Here is a 17,717-nt window from a genome sequence, read left to right as displayed (position 1 = left end):
CTTTTTTTTAATTTATTTTATTGAAGTATAGTTGATTTACAATGTTGTGTTAATTTCTACTGTACAGCAAAGTGATTCAATTATACATATATATACATTCTTCTTCATGTTCTTTTCCATTATGGTTTATCACAGGATATTGAATATAGTTCCCTGTGCTGTACAGTAGGACTTTGTTGTTTATCCATTCTCTATATAATAGTTTGCATCTACTAGTCCCAAACTCCCAATCCATTCCCCCCGACCCCCACCCCTTGGCAACCACAAGTCAGTTCTCTATGTCTGTGAGTCTGTAAGGCTATTTCTGAGTTGGAGAGTGGGCAATGGGACTAGGGTACGTTAAAATTCCACCAAGCTCATTGTTCTTTACTGAGATTCAGTCTTGACTAAATACTCCCTGAATTACTGTAAGCTTTTGGTTGATTGCCAGAGTTCTAAAAGTGTTGATTCTGACAAATTCTGCGGTTTTTTCATTGTTTTTATGGAAAGGCAAATTTTACTCGCCATTTTTGCTGACATTCCTTTTTTCCTTTCTGTTTTTTGATGCTTAAATTTTCTTTGATTTGGCCAGTGGAAGCCTTTCATGCTGGCTTCTGTGTCCTTTTGACATGTGCCTATCAGTTTTTTGCTGAGCAGACTTTCCTTGTCTGAACCCTGGAATCAACCATTTTTCCAAAGAGCCCTGGTTGCTTTTAAGTGGAGAATGGCATTCAGAAACCAAGACCTGAGTATTAAGTATGCTCATTATTATTGGGGTGTCACTGATCCCAGGACTTCTGAGTAGGCAGATGAGAAAACACACACAGACACACACACACATTTATTTCTCTATATATTTTGAAAACCATGAGTTCACACCAACACCTCCAATTAAATACAATAAGGTTCATTCTAACTTTCCCTTCATTCTTTTTTTTTTTTTTTGGCCACACAGCTTGCGGCATCTCAGTTCCCCAAGCAGGGACTGAACCCTGGGCATGGCAGTGAAAGCCTGGAATCCTAACCACTAGGCCACCAGGGAACTCCCGCTCCATTCATCTTTGTAACACTCTTTTCTGATGGTGGGAAACCTGGTTCCCATTACCCTGCAGGATTTATTTATTTCATCAATCCCCCTATATATAGCCAATCTCATTTTCCCATCACTATCCCCTACGCCAGCGGTCCCCAACCTTTTTGGCACCAGGGACCAGTTTTGTGGAAGATGATTTTTCCACGGACCGGGGTGGGGGTCGGGGGATGGTTCAGGCGGTAATGCAAGCAATGGGGAGCGGCAGAGGAAGATTCTCTCACTGGCCTGCCACTCACCTCCTGCTGTGCAACCCAGTTCCTAACGGGCCATGAACCGGGTGTTGGGGACCCCTGCCCTACGCTATGTAGATGCCCTCCTCACTGCACTTGGACACTGACCTTCTCTCTCCAGGTAGACAGACCCCCATGTTGTTGCCCTGATTACCTCACTTGGGCTCTGACATCATCCCATACCAGCCATCCCTCCACGAGGATGCTCTCCTCACCAAGTTTGGACTCCAGCACTCTGGTGCCCACCATTTGGAATGCTTACTCTTGTCATCTAAGAACTGGATGATTTACCCTGTCCCCTAAACACCTCTCCATCTATGCAAGCCCATCCATACCCAGAGCTGGTGTCTGCCTGCCCCCTGGTACGGACGCTAAAACTGCTCTTGGCTCACCTGTGAAGGGCTCTTTTTTTTTTAATTGTTTTTTAATTTTTTGGCCACGCCACTTGGCATGTGAGATCTTTGTTCCCCGACCAGGGATCGAACCTGTGCCCCCTGCAGTGGAAGCTCAGAGTCTTAACCACTGGACCACCAGGGAAGTCCCTGAAGGGCTCATTTTTATGTCTGAAACCCAGCTCATCAAGGCTTCCTTGCATTCACTCTTGACTAGTCCTATTGAAAAGTATGGGTTTTTCTAGTTATCACCATGGAAGGGAGGGTCTTTGGGGGACTTCTACATTCTCAACAGAAATGGAAATCCTGCCAGCACTCCTTCACCACTTACTTTGTGCTAAAGCCGGGAGGGTGTGGGGTGGGAATTGATAGTTTTGCCTCTCTTAATTAGGAAGTCCGAGAGAGAGAGAGAGAGAGAGAGAGAGAGAGAGAGCCAGATTCAGGTTCAAAGTTTTATCTGTCTACTAGCTGTCTCACCCTGAATGTAACCTTCTAGACCAAGAATTGGCAAATGTTTTCTGAAAAGGGACAGATAGCAAGTATTTTTCGGCCCTGTGGGTCAGTCAGTCTCTGACACAGCTCCTCCACTCTGCCCCTGCAACATGAAAGCACCCGGACAATATGTCAGTGAATGGGTGGGGCTGAGTTTCGCTAAACTATTTATAAAAACAGCTGGGAGCCAGCTGTTCAGAGGGAGGAGACTGAGTCTATTTTCTTCACTGCTACATCCCCAAAGTCAAGAACACTGCCTGGCAGGTAGTGGGCACTCCAACAATGATAATAAATGAGTTATTATCACTTGTATATTCTTCTTTTTTCTTTTAAGTTTTTTTAGCCACGCCGGGCAGCTTGTGGGATCTTAATTCCCTGACCAGGGATTGAACCCACGCCCCCTACAGTGGAAGCATGGAGTCTTAACCCCTGGATCACCAGGGAAGTCCCTCCCTTGTATATTCTTGATGGAAAAGTAATGACACAACCAGAGTGACCAGTGCTGGTGGATGGTTGAACAGAGCATGGGAGATCCAACTGTGCGGCATGTTCAAGGTCTTTCGGAGGGGTTTTTGTTCCTTAAAGAAAGGAGGAGGGGGACTTCCTTGGCGGTCTAGAGGTTAAGACTCTGTGCTTCCACTGCAGGGGGCAAGGGTTCAATCCCTGGTCAGGGAAGTAGATCCCACATGCCACCTGCCCAGCACGGCCGAGAAGATAAAAGAAGAAAAAGAAGAAAGAAAGGAGGAGGGAAAGAACTTTTATTGGGCATCTGTTTGGTGCCAAGAGACCTAACTTTTCTCATGACAGCCCTGTGAAGTGGGTTTGTATCATCGACTGGATGTTTGTGTCCCACTCCGCCACATTCCTATATTGAAACCTAATCCCTAAGGGGATGATATTCCGAAGTGGGAATGTGGGAAGTGATTAGCTCGTGAATGGCATTAGTGCTTTTATAAAAGAGACCCCAGAGAGCTCTCTCACCCCTTCTGCCATGTGAAGACACAGCCAGAAGATGGTCTTCTGTGAATCAGGAGGCGGGTCCTCACCAGACACCAAATCTCCCCACACGTTTATCTTAGACTTCCAGCCTCCAGAACTGTGAGAAATAAATGTTGGTTGTTTAAGCCTCCCGTCTATGGCATTGTGTTATCGCAGCCTGAAAGGACTAAGACGCTCTGTGTTCCTATTTCACATATGGGGAAAACTGAGGCTCAGGAGTTGAGGAGACATTCTCATGGCCTCACAGCTGTAGGCAGATCTGGGGAGGTGGTGGCTTTCCCATCTCCAGAGACACACCAACAGAGCTGGAACACCAACCCCTCAGGAAGATGAAACAAGATACTCTCTCTTGGATGGGCTATTCCTACTACTGTTCATTATAAACCCCTCCACCTGGTGTTCAACACTTCGTGATTGGATCCTGGACTGGCCATCCCGTTTTTCCTCCTGGGGCTCTAAAGTCCTGCTGAAAAACTTTCAGTTCCTCTAGGAAGCCACATTCTCTTTCACTTCCTGACCTTTGCACGTGCGGATCGCTCGAACTGAAATCACCCTTTCTCCTACCACCCTGTTGCATCTCCTCTCAAGCAACTCGTCCTTCAGCATGTAACCTTTCCCCTAGAATGTGACCGTCAGAAAGCTCTGGAGTATTTTCCAACATCACCAAGCCACTCTCCCAGTCTCACCCGACTCTGACTGGATGTTCTACAGATTGAACGCAGTCCTGACACTATCCACCTAGAGACAGCAACAGATCTGTTTAAAAAAAAAAAAAAAAAAGCAACTGTGTACACGTTAAAGATCTTATTGGCTTTATTCAATGATTCATGAATTGGGCAGCATCCAGTCTAGCAGATAGAAAGGAGCCCTGAAGGGCTGTACAAGGCTAGAGGTTTTTTGGTTTGGGGTTTTTTTGGTTTTTATTTTCTATTTTTGGGCCGCACCGCGTGGCATGCGGGATCTTAGCTCCCCAACCAGGGATCGAACCCATGCCCCCTGCAATGGAAGCGCAGTCTCTTAACCACTGGACCGCCGGGGAAGTCCCAAGCTAGAGGTTTTATAGGCAGAAGGAAGCAGGATCAAGGTAGTCGTACCGGCAAAAAAGTGGGTGGGTCATTGTAAGATTATTTTCCTGTAGGGGATGGCAGGGGTCTATCAGATGATTCCTTATTGGCTGGTTTAAGATTCCATTTCTGAGAGAGCTCTGTCATTAAGACTGAGTTTGGTGATGTGAGGCTCACTATAAGGGACTCCATTTTGGCTCTGTTGTCTTGTTTTTAACAGATCCCACAGGTTAAGGGGTCAGTCCCACAAAACTGTCCTCAACTTCAGACACCAAGTGTAGATCCAGGACATGCATACTTCTGACCCACCCACTGCAAATCAGGGTTTCCCACGACTCCCTCCTCAAGTCTGATAATTTGTTAGAACGCACAGATCTCAGGGAAACATTTACTTACCAAAACATTTACTGGTTTGTTATAAAGGATATTACAAAGGAGACAGATGAGCAACCAGATAAAGTACATAAGGCAAGGTCCAGAAGGATCCTGCGTGAAGGTGCTTCTGTCCCCGTGGAACTGGTGTGCGCCACCCTTACCAACCGGGAAGCTCATCAGATCTCAACAAATGTCTAGTAAGCAGATGACATGAGTGAGGAAATACTGTCTCACTCCATTGCCTAGTTCCCCTTCTGTACCACACAGACATATGTAGCTGCCCTGTCCTACATTCCCGCCTGGATTCTCATCTCTCTTCCACCGACAAATCGCATCATCTTTTAATACCACCTCCCCCAGGAAGTCTTCCTTGCCTACCCACGTGGAGCTCCTTCCCAGACCAGTTGAGCTGCACAGACTCTGTCATACCTTATAAGCTTTGATCTGACAGCAGGAGGATTTCCCCAAAGATCTGCCCCAGGTTATACCCCACCTTCCTCCCTGATTCTCAGACAAGTGCCACCTGCTGCTTTAGAGGTGTCATTGAAATGGGACCCAGGCTGGGCTGGCCTCACAGAAACCTGCCAGCACCAGAATTCCAGAACCTCAGCTAACATACAGACCAGGAGGAGACCACTGTGGGCTGTGGGCAGGAATCAGGGAACGCACAGCCTACTGTGTTTCTCGCCAGGTTGAACAGCACCACCCAGTGGTCAAGGAGGCTTCAGCACAGGTTTACAGAACAGATACCTTCCTGCCTCCTTGCCTTTGCATTAGCTGGTCCCTCTGCCTGGCATGCTGCCCTTCCTACTTCTCTCAATATTTTACCTGTTCTTGAGAGTGACTTCACAATCCCCCGGGTTTGCTCATTTCCTCACCTTGAGCCTTAGCCCCTCCTGGGCACTGCTGCCCTCCAGAGCCCCAGGAAGGAAGGCGTGCCCCATCACACATTCTGCCCTGCAGTAAAGGGTCCTGGGTCAGCTGTTGCTCCAGCCTCGAAGGCTCCATTCCTGGTGATGTGGATGAGTTGTGCCTCACGTCTTGGAACAGGAAGACTTCCAGGAACAGAGGCACTCTTCTTCCATCTTTGGGGAAAAACCTCTAGGTGTCACCACACTTCTTAGAAAAGGGCTGTTCTCACTCCTGCCTTCACCCCTCCCAAAACCACCAATGGCAGTATCTATTTTTCCTTTGAGAACTCCAGCAGACCCATTTTTGTCTTGGCCTCACCCTTGATAAAGGTGGCCACTCCCTCCTTCGTGCTTGAACCCCACTTTCTTGGGACTCCCTTGATGGCTTCACCTGCTGGGTCTCCTCCTTTCTCCCAGCCGGCTCTTGCTCCATCTCCTTCCTCTTCTTTTGCCTGACCTTGCAATTTCCTGTCATTTATGAACATTTGCAATCCAAATCCCCTTCTGCTGTTGGAAGGATGAGAAAGGAAGAGAACCAGGTATGGACTGAGTGTCCAGTTTCTCCGGGATTGCAGCCAGCCTGAGGCTGCAGAGGGCAGCAAAGTCAGAGAGAGACACCGAGACCAGAACTGAGTGAAAAACCACCCAAGAGCCAATAGGTCAAAAGCGAAAGCCCAAAGTGGTTATAAACACCAAATGGCCACAAGCTAGGGTATAGGGAGACAAGGGTGAGGCTATAAAACAATCTTGTTCTGATGTTGTTTTAGGTACTAGATCTTTAATTACTTTCCTTTCTAGTGTCTTGTATCATATTTAGTCTGCTCAGTTTATTTTTTGTTTGTTTGTTTTTTGTTTGTTTATTTGGTCTGCACTGGGTCTTTTTCAAAATATAAATTTATTTATTTTATTTATTTTATTTTTGGCTCTGTTAGGTCTTCATTGCTGCGTACAGGTTTTCTCCAGTTGCGGTGAGCAGGGGCTACTCTTCATTGCGGTGCACGGGATTCTCATTTCGGTGGCTTCTCTTGTTGTGGAGCACGGGCTCTAGGCGTGCGGGTTTCAGTAGTTGTGGCACGCAGGCTCAGTAGTTGTGGCGCATGGGCTTAGTTGTTCCGTGGCATGTGGGATCTTCCTGGATCAGGACTCGAACCCATGTCCCTTGCATTAGCAGGCATATTCTTAAACACTGCGCCACCAGGGAAGCCCCTGCGTTGGGTCTTAGTTGCAGCGTGCTGGATCTTTTAATTGCAGCATGCAGACTCTTAGTTGCAGCATGCATGCAGGATCTAGTTCCCCAACCAAGGATCGAACACGGGTCCCCTGCATTGGGAGCACAGAGTCTTACCCACTGGACCTCCAAGGAAGCCCCAGTTGGCTCGGATTTCAAGCTGCTTCTTGGGTGCCTTTGGATATCTTGTATCACTCTGTGATCTATCTCCAAATTGTTCATTGATCTGTTTGTTTCACCTCTGGCTCCCCTACATAGAAGTTATCTGTTACTATATAACAAATTGCCACAAACTGAATGGATTAAGACAACACACATTTGTTATCCCAGGTTTTTGCAGGTCAGGAATCTAGCCATGACTTAGTGGATCCTTTGCCTGGGATCTCTCTTGAGGCTGCAATTAGGGGGATGGCCAGGAGGACTATGGTTTCATCTGAAAGTTGGATAGGGGAAGGATTCACTTCCAACCTCACTCATGTGGGTTTTGGTCAGATTTGTTTCCTGTGGGATGTTGGACTGAGTCTCAGTTCCTAGCTATCTGTTGGTCAAAGGATGCCTTTAGTTATTTACCACATGAGTTTCTCCAACAAGGCAACTTCATCAAAGCCAGCAAGGAAGAAAGTGCCAGCAAGACAGCAGTCAGAATCTTTTGTAACCTAATTTCCGAAATGGCATTTCTTCATGATGAGATATTCTACTGGTTAGAAGCAAATTACTCTTTAGTAGAGGATTACACAAGGCCATGAATACCAAGAGGTAGGGACCATTTTAGAAACGGCTTACCGTATCCCACCAGACTATAATTCTGTTAGTGCTGGGACCCTTTTGTTCACATTAACTATCATGTCTCCAGTGTTTTTGAGTGAATGGCATATAGTAGATGCTCACCTAATATCTGTAAAATGAGAGACTAAATGGAGTAAGCTGTATAGTCTAAGAGTAGAATAGCTAAGGAGTGCTTCAACATTTCTTTTATTATGTTCAGGGTTCTGTTCACGGGTTGTTGAAACTAATCAAGGAGCAGTGGGATGGGTGGAATTGTCATGGCAGGTAAAACCAAGGGCAGTGGACTGTAGGGTGAACACAGACAGGGAGGAGTCATTGAACTACAGAGGCCATGGGTCTGCTCATTTGCATCACCTTGCAGGGCTCCAGGAAGTGATCAGAAGATATTAGGCATGGTGAGTGCTATGTACCTGCCAAGATGTATCAGTTAGCGTTTGCTGCATAACAAACTGTCCCTCCCCAAAAATTAATGATTCAAAATAAAAACTATTTAGTTCATAATTGTGTGGTTCAGAAATTTGGGTCTGGCTCTGTTGGAAAGTTCTGCTGAGCACAGGTGAGCTCATTCACGCATCTGTGGTGGGTCGATTAAGTCTGGCTACTTAGCCAGTGCAGCTTTACAAGATAAGTGAAATACTTTGACAATGCTCCCATCAAGAGAGGAGGTCTTGATCCCCCTGAATCTGGGTGGGCTTGGACTGCTTCAACGAATAGAGTATAGCAGAAGCAATATTATATGATCTCCAACACTAGATCATAAAAGACCATGCAAGCTGCTTCCTTGTTTTCTGGAAGACTCACTCCCAGAGACTTGAGACATCATGTAAGGAGTCCAACTACCCTGAAGCTGCCATGCTAGAGATGCCATGTGGAGGGAACTACATGGAGACACCCTGAGACTACAGAAAAAAAGAGGGATTCCCCCCCAAGAGACCCCAATCATTTGAGTGATCCCAGCCCAGAAACCAGACATGTGAATAGAAATACCACCAGATAATTCCAGCTCCCAGCCACTCTAGGCACCCCCCAGCCCTTCAAGTCTTCCCAGCTTAAGTCCTAGATGCCACGGAGCAGAAACAAGCCATCCCTGTTGTGCCCTGTCCAGGCTCCTGACCCACAGAACCCATGAATATATTTTAAGTGGTTGCTATTTTATGTTACTGAGTTCTACGGTGGTTTGTTGCACAGCAATAGAAAATGGGAACAGATGGACTTATTCATAGCTGGAGGTTGATTGGTTGGTGATTGAGGCCACAGGGGTGACTGAGTCATGTGCCTCTCATCACCCAGGTTACTGGGCTAAATGGCAAGGTAGGCAGCTCTCTCATCAACCCCCAACAGAAACATCAAAAAACAAGCAGAAACTGTCATAACCAAATTTCTCAACGGTCAAAGGTTTATAGCAACCCTACCCAGTAAAGAGTTTAAGGTATTGATCACAATGATGTTCAAAGAACTAAGGAGGAAAATGGATGAACAGAGTGAGAAGTTAGGCTTTTTTTTTTTTAGCTGTGCCACACAGCTTACAGGATCTTAGTTCCCTGACCAGCGATTGAACCTGAGCCTTCAGCAGTGAAAGCACAGAGTCCTAACCGCTGGACCGCCAGGGAATTCCCAGAAGTTAGGCATTAAAAAAAAAAAAAAAGTTGGAAAATATAAAGAAAAAACCAACAGAGCTGAAGAGTACAATAACTGAAATTAAAAATACACTTGAGGGACTTCCCTGATGGTCCAGGGGTTAAGACTCCGCACTCCTAATGCAGGGGGTCGGGGTTCGATCCCTGGTCAGGGAACTAGATCCCGTATGCCACAACTAAAAGATCCTGCACGCCGCAACGAAGATCCTGCGTGCTGCAAATAAGACCCAGGGCAGCCAAATAAATAAATATTTTTTAAAAAAATACACTTGAAGGAATCAACAGTAGATTAGATGATACAGAAGAATGGATCGGTGAACTGGAAGAAAGAATAGTGGAAATCACTCAAGCTGAACAGAAAAAAAGAAAAAAGAATTTTTAAAAATGAGGACAGTTTAAGAGACCTCTGGAACAACATCAAGCATACTGACATTCACATTATAGGGGTCCCAGAAGGAGAAGAGAGAGAGAGAAAGAGGCAGGGAACATATTTGAAGACATAATAGCTGAAAACTTCCCTAACCTGGGAAAAGAAACAAACATCCAGGTCCAGGAATCACAGAGAGTCCCAATCAGGATCAACCCAAAGAGGACCATACCTCTTTAATTACATGTTGTAATTAAAATGGCAAAAATTAAAGACAAAGGGAGAATATTAAAAGCAGCAATAGAAAAGCAAGAAGTTATGTACAAGAGAACTCCCATAAGGCTATCAGCTGACTCTTCAGCAGAAACTCTGCAGGTCAGAAGAGAGTGGCATGATATATTTTAAGCAATGAAATGGGAAAACCTACAACCAAGAATACTCTACCCAGCAAGGTTCTCGTTCAGATTTGAAGGAGAGATCAAAAGTTTTACAGACAAGCAAAACTAAAAGACTTCAGCACCACCAAACCAGCTTTACAAGAAATGTTAAAGGGACTTCTATAAACAGAAAAGAAAAGACCATAACTAAAACTGTGAAATTATGAAAGGAAAAATCTCATTGTTAAAGGCAAATATACAGTAAAGGTAGTAGATCAACCACTTATAAAGCTAGTAGGGGGTTTCCCTGGTGGCGCAGTGGTTAAGAATCCGCCTGCCAATGCAGGGGACACGGGTTCAAGCCCTGGCCCGGGAAGATCCCACATGCCGCAGAGCAACTAAGCCGGTGCGCCACAACTACTGAGCCTGAGCTCTAGAGCCCGCAAGCCACAACTACTGAGCCCACGTGCCACAACTACTGAAGCCTGTGCACCTAGAGCCCGTGCTCCGCAACAAGATAAGCCACGACAATGAGAAGCCCGCACACCGCAACGAACAGTAGCCCCCGCTCACCGCAACTAGAGAAAGCCTGCGCACAGCAACGACGACCCAACAGAGCCACAAATAAATAAATAAATAAATAAATGTATTTAAAAAAAAAAAGCTAGTAGGAAGGTTAAAAGACAAAAGTAATGAAGTCATCTATATCCACAATAAGTAGCTGAGGGATACATGAAACAAAAATATGTAAAATATGATGTCAAAAACAGTAAACATTGCAGGGGGGGAGGAAAAATGCAGGGTTGTTAAAATATGATCAAACTGAAGAGATCGGCAACTTAATCATGTACATATACAGGTATTTCTATATATAAACCTCATGGTAACCACAAACCAAAAATCTATAATAGATACATACACAAAAAAAGAGAAAGGAATCCAAACATAACACTAAAGATACTCATCAAATCACAAGCAAAGAGAGCAAAAGAAGAAAGGAAGAAAGAAGAACTACAAAAACAACACAACAATTAACAAAATGGCAATAAGTACATCAATAACTACTTTAAATGTAAAGCTGACAGGACTCATACGTTCTGATTTTAAACTTAATACAAAGCTACAGTAACAAAACAGTTCGAAACAGTGTGGTCTGGCACAAGGATAGATGTATTACCAGTGGAATAGAATTGAAAATCCAGAAATAAACCCATACATCTATGGCCAGTTGATTTTTCACAACAGTGCCAAGTCCATTCAATGGGGAAAAAAATAGTGTCTTCAACAAATGGTGCTGGGACAACTGGATTTCCACATGCAAAAGAATGAAATTGGACCTTTACTTCACATCATGTATAAAAATTAACTAAAAATGGAAAAACAACCTAAATATAAGAGCTAAAACTATTAAACTCTTAGAAGAAAACATAGGAGTAAATCTGTATGATATTGAATTTGGCAATGGATTTTTAGATATGACATCCAAAGCATAGGCAACAAAAGAAAAAATAAATTGGACTTCATCAAAATTTTTTTATACGTTATATTTATTATATAAAATATGCTGACGAGTTCTGCTTTTGTACCTCAAGATTATACGTATGTTCACATGCTAGGCAGAGTCATAAAACAGAACCAGGATGACAAAGCAGCCACGGTGAGGCTCTGCTACAGGCACAAGACACCTGAGGGATGTGGTCCAGACCCTCATTGTGTGAATACCATTGTTCCACAGTGTCTACTGCTTTCATCTGCGAATGACAAAAATTTAAAACTTTTATGCATCAAAGGATGTCTTCAAGAAGGTGAAAAGACAACATACAGAATGGGAGAAAATACTTGCAAATCATATATCTGATAAGAGCTTAATATCCAGAACATATAAAGAAATCCTGCAACTCAATAACAACAACAAAAAACATACAACTCAGTTTAAAAATGGGCAAAAGACTTGAATAGACATTTCCCCAAAGATGATATACGAACAGCCGATAAACACATAAAAAGATGCTCAATATTATTAGTTACTAGGTAAATGCAAGTCAAAGCCACAGTGAGATAACAGTTCACACCTACTAGGATAGCTATAGTTTTTTTTAAAATAACAAATATTGGCAAGGATGTAGAGAAATTGGAACCCCCATGCATTGCTGGTGGGAATTTAAAATGGTGCAGCCACTGTAGAAAACACTTTGGCGGTTCCTCAAAAAGCTAAACATAGAAGTACCATAGGATCCAGCAGTTCCACTCCTGGGTATATATCAAAATAATTGAAAGCAGGGTCTCAAACAGATACTTTTGCACCCGTGTTCATAGCAGCATTATTCACAGTAGCCAAAAGGTGGAAACAACCCAAGCGTCCATTGACAGATGAATGGATAAGCAAAATATAGTTCATACAAACATCAGAATATGATTTAGCTTTTAATAAAAAGGAATGAAGTTCTAATACAACATGGATGAACCTGAAAATATTTGCTAAGTGAAATAAACCAGACGAAAAGACAAATATTGTATGATTCCACTCAGGTGAACTACCTAGAATAGATAAATTCATAGAGACAGAAAGTGGAATAGAGGTTACCAGGGGCTGGGGGTGGGGCAGGGGGGAATGAGGAGTTATTGTTTCATGGGGACAGAGTTTCTACTTGGGAATGATGAAAAAATTTTGGAAGTAGGTAGTGATGATTGCAGAGCATTGTGAATGCAGCTAATGCCACTGAATTGTACACTTAAAAATGGCAAATGTTAGGTTATATATATTTTACAATTAAAAATACTCCAAAAAAAAAAAAAAAGAGCAGAAGCTGCTAAACCTCTTAAGATCTAGGCTCAGAACTAGCCCAGCATCACTTCTGATGCATTCTGTTGGTCAGAACAAGTGATAAAGCCAGCTCAAATTCAAGTGATGGGGAAACAGACTCTACTTCTTCATAGGAGGAGCTACATATATTGTCCCCTTTTTCGCTCTTTATAAGACAAAGTATCAAGTCTGAGCCCATATTAATCAATATTCCCAACAAACAAATTTTGAGTCCAAAGCTTAGTCCAGAAAAAAATTTTTGATTGTGCTAAAACTTATCTGCTAAATACTGAGAAGAGTCTTTTAATAAATTTAAATATGCAAAATTTGACTCTGAAGATATGACAACCACCCCCCCCCAAAAAAATCACAGAGGTAGAATTGACAGCTGGTAAAAATTGGACAAAAAGAGTCCAATTAATGAATCAAATGTTTACTGCAAAAATCACATGGAAAAAAATGTTCCTGATAAAAATGATTTCGCACTGAAAAAAAATTGGGAACGGTTTAAGTGCACTGAATAGCAAAGTGATCCAGCAATCTAATTGGCTAGATTCAGCTTAGGATTCAAAAGTCTTTTCCAACAGAAATGTGTTGGATTTTTTTCCCCACTGTGCTTATAAAAATGGAATCAAAGTGTCCCCAGAATAAAACCATCCTTTGTGTGAATACGGCAGAGTAAGGATGAGAGGGTCAGATGCCCTGTGCATCTTCCTAGTGTCTAACTTTATTCCCCAGACACCAGATGCCACTTATCTCCTAGGCAAGGTCCCAGAAACGATCTGGTCATGACCTCTATCTGGGTGGCCTTGGACCCCACCCAGGTCTGTGCCTCTGCAGACCCCTCTGTCCCCCACCTCCTGTACCAGTCCAGGTTTTTCTGTTCCTTGGAAGTTGTGGGTCACATCAAACTGTTCTTCTCTGAAGGCAAACCCCAAGATTTGTCCTTTATGATGGCTTCTCACTCCTCCGCACTGAGGGACCACGGGCAGCCAGCCCAGAGATTGTCCTTTGGTGACTACTTGACCCTCACCACATCCTGGTGTCACTCTTGCCCTCCTGACTTACCCTGCGTCCTATCTCTAACGTGCCCATAGGGGTCCTCCCCCGGCCTCCCAAGTCCACCCAGGAATCAGAGGACAATGTCCATAAGATTCTCTTCAGCTTCATACTCTGCAAATCCAAGGTCACCTTGGATTTGTCAAGGACTATGAAATGTCCAGCACATAAGCTTTAAAAGAAGGAAGGCAAATAGGGACTCCCCTGGCGGTCCAGTGGTTAAGACTCCACCCTTCCACTGCAAAGGGCATGGGTTCCATCCCTGGCCCGGGAACTAAGATCCCCCCAACAAAAAAAAAAGGGAGGAGGAGGCAAAGATATGCTTATCTTTTCTTTTCTTTTTCTTTTTTTTTTGGCCCTGTGGCACGTGGGATCTTAGTTCCCCAACCAGGAATGGAACCTGGGCCCTCAGCAGTGAAGGCATGGAGTCCTAACCACTGGACAGCCAGGGGATCAAAGATATGTTCTTTTTTATATATATATAATTTCATTTATTTATTTTTGGCTGCGTTGGGTCTTTGTTGCTGTGCATGGGCTTTCTCTAGTTGCAGTGAGCAGGGGCTACTCTTCCTTACGGTGCGCGTGCTTCTCATTGCAGTGGCTTCTCTAGTTGCGGAGCATGGGCTTTAGGTGCACGGGCTTCAGTAGTTGTGGCACAAGGTCTCAGTAGTTGTGACACACAGGCTTAGTTGCTCCGCAGCATGTGGGATCTTCCCGGACCAGGACTCAAACCCACGTCCCCTGCACTGACAGGCAGATTCTTAACCACTGCGCCACCAGGAAAGTCCCAAAGATATGTTCTTTATTTTAAAAATGGGATATGCGGGTATATGGGCATGTGGGGGAGAAGGAATTCATTATAATTATTTTTACCACAGAGTTTTTAGAAATACGCTTGGAAGCTTTTCTTAACAGTTCCAAAATTTTAATAGATGCAATGTACAATAGATAGTAAGAGAGAGGGAGAGAGGGAAGACACAGAGAGGGAGTATAGACAGCGGCAGAGAGGGTGTAGACAGATTCAGAGTAGAGACAGAGACAAAGCGAGAATAGACAGAGGCAAAATGTAGACGGGACAGAGCGTAGACAGAGGCGGAGAGGATGGACAGGGGCAGAAAGCGTGGCTGTATGGCATTCACCGCTCCCAAAACCAGAAGGAACCCCCTACCTACTATTTAGAAGGTTGAGATCTCAAACCTCAGAAGGTCCTGACACTCCCCACTCTGGGTGCCAGCCTTCCCCGTTTCCATTTCTGTCTCTCCGTTTTGAACTTACGATGTCACCCTCTCTTCTGTGACAGGGTCCTTCCCTGCCCCACACCCCTCCAGGGCCCACCCCTGCATCTTGGGGTGGGAACTTGTCCTTTTCTCTGTCTTGCCCCCTATACGTAACTGCCTCTACATCTCCCTCCCCAGCCTGAGCGATCCCCCCACCCTTCCCTTTCCTGTGAATAATCTTGGGCCCGCCATTCATTCATTCATCAAACATTTATAAGCAGTTCCCATGTTCTGGGCCCCTGCTCAGCAATGCCAGGGACGCCCTGACCTAGGCCCTGCCTTCCCCCGCCCCCATCTATCTAGGAGGGGTGGGGGATGGGAGGGCCATGTAAGCAGTGATAACAGCGTGCTCTGAGTTTGATGGGGGAACATAAGACACTGTCAGCCTCAGAGAAGATACCTAACCCGGCCTAGACTAGAGAATGGACAGGCCTGAGTCTCCGGTGTGACACCCTGACCACCCAAAGCCCCGCCCTCAGCACAGAGCCGGGGTCAGAGAAGATGTGGTCCCTCAGCCTAAGGGATTTCTGGCAACGCCCCTTCTCAGACCCAACCCATTAGCCTCTACCTGATCTGCCCCCGCCCCATCACTGATCTAGGCCACGCCCTTCTCAGCCCCTCCCGTATTTCATTCACACCAGGCCTCAAGCCCCACCGCCCGGGAGGCTAGCCTCACACGATCTCGTTGGCCAGAGAGCGTCACTTCACCGCCCTCCTTCAGTGTCATTGGCTCCCTAGGTGTCAATCTTCTTTATAGAGGCCCAAGAGTTACCATGGCCGAGGTTTGAGGGGCAGATAATAATGGCCGTCCCAGGAAGTCTCGTTATTGGGCAAAAAGCCCGACTCTGGGCGGGGCTTAGAGCCAAACGCTGGCCTGCCTCTGTCTGGGGTTCCTCAGGGACCCAGCCGTCCCTCAGAGACACACCCCTCTCTCCTTCCTATTGGCCCTGACAAGTGTTGATCAACAGGATTCCACATTCCGATAGGCAAAACACCCCGTCCTTCACTGCTTCCCTAATTTCAATTCGCTTCTCTCCTTAAAGGCGGCAACCTTCTGGCCGTAGCCAGGGCCCTCGCCCTCCTTACGGAGTGACCATGGATTGGCCAGACACCCCGTCACTCCTGGCCAGCGGGCGGAGCCAGAGCGCCTGGGGGCGGTGAATTGGCTGACTGGGCCTCGGGGGCGGGGCAGCGGCTCCTGTCAGCGGGTGAAATGGCAGCGACAGAGCCGGTGGCGGCCGCGGTCCCGGGGGGCGGCTGAGGGGGCCGGGCCGGGCTGCGGGACGAGAGACGCGGCGGGGCCCGGGACGGCGGCGCGGCCCGGGACGGCGAGGCTCGGCATGGCTATGGCGGCGCGCTCTTCGCAGGTAGGTAGGCGGCGCGGGCCGGGCCTCCCGGGCGCCTTCTCAGGCCCGCGGCTCCGCGCTGCGGCCCACGGGGGCCGGGCAAGACTGGGACTCGGGCCCCCTCGCCCCGGAACCCACGCCGGGAGCCCTCGGCACTCCCAGCACGGACCCTGGCCGTCAGCCTCGGGCCCTGGCCCCTGCCCATCCTCGTTCCGACGCTTCCCGACCCCTCAGGGCCCCTCCCACGACTCCTCCGGGCGCCCTCCTCCCCCACGCCGCCCCCTCCCCGGGAGGCCCCCTCAGGCCCGTGACCCCCGCTGACCCTCTTTACTGACCCTCAGGACCCCTTTCCGGACCCTTCAGGGCTCCCCCAGTCCCCACCCCGCAGACCCGGCCCCTACGAGCGCCCCCGCAAGCCCAGGACCTCCGCCCTCTCTCTGTCCCGATCCCTCAAGACCCCCTTCATCTGTAGACCCCTTGCCACGCCATCCCTCCCCTCACTTCACATCCTATCTCTGGGCCCAGACCTGCCCCCACCCCCAAGGATACCCGTCTTAGAGCCATACCCCTCCGTTCTGACCGCGCAGGACCCCTCCCCAGCTTCTGTAAATCCGGATTCCTGCCCGCAGGCCTCACCTCAGCCTGCTGGGCCATCTCCCACCCCCAGCAGCCCCATGCCCAAGGGCACCCCTGAAAGCCCCTCCTCAGGGTCCTCGTCGCACACACCCCCTGATCCTGACTCGTCTTGATCCCTACTTCCTGAAAATCCACCCTCACCTCATGCTCAGGACCTCCCAGCAGATGTTCTGAACCCCACTCCCCACCCAAGGGACACCCACCTCTGTGAGGGCCCCACTCACACGCACAAGCGCGCGCACACACACACACACACACATCTGGGAGGCAACAGAGCAAAACCCATGAACCCCCAACATCTCATACTGATAGACACCCTGGGCCCCTCACACACAGACATTCAGGAGCCCTTCACACACACGCACACACACACACGGACAGACACACACACACACACGGACAGACACTTGGATCCCCAACGCACGCAGAAAAACTTAAGACCTCCAACACAGAGCCAGGCAATTGGGACCTGCCCCCCTCAACGCGCACACACACACACACACACACACACACACACACACGGCTCCTCAGCACTTTAGCACCCCTCCTTGGAATTCACCTGTCCAGGTCCTCCTGGAGGCCCCAGCAGCTCCCAGCTCAGGCAGAGACTCAGAGACATGAGCTACCTGCCCTGCCCCAGGCAGCCAGCCTTCCCATCCACACCAG

General features: G+C 47.1%; 1 protein-coding gene across 2 annotated transcripts in view; it reads left to right on the top strand.

Moving 5' to 3' along the window:
* Positions 1–16,274: 16,274 nt before the first annotated feature.
* Positions 16,275–17,717, top strand: part of EVI5L (ecotropic viral integration site 5 like) — a 29,763-nt gene continuing 28,320 nt past the window's right edge. Inside the window, exon 1 of one of the 2 annotated variants that reach the window (XM_068537099.1) lies at positions 16,275–16,436. The gene's annotated coding sequence lies outside the window, so the exon portion shown is untranslated. The remainder of the gene's footprint in view (positions 16,437–17,717) is intronic. The other variant, XM_068537100.1, reaches the window with a different exon arrangement.

The sequence above is a fragment of the Eschrichtius robustus genome, chromosome 2 (genome assembly GCF_028021215.1).
Source record: "Eschrichtius robustus isolate mEscRob2 chromosome 2, mEscRob2.pri, whole genome shotgun sequence".
Taxonomy (NCBI): Eukaryota; Metazoa; Chordata; class Mammalia; order Artiodactyla; family Eschrichtiidae; genus Eschrichtius; species Eschrichtius robustus.
This window is presented reverse-complemented; position numbering and strand designations above follow the sequence as displayed.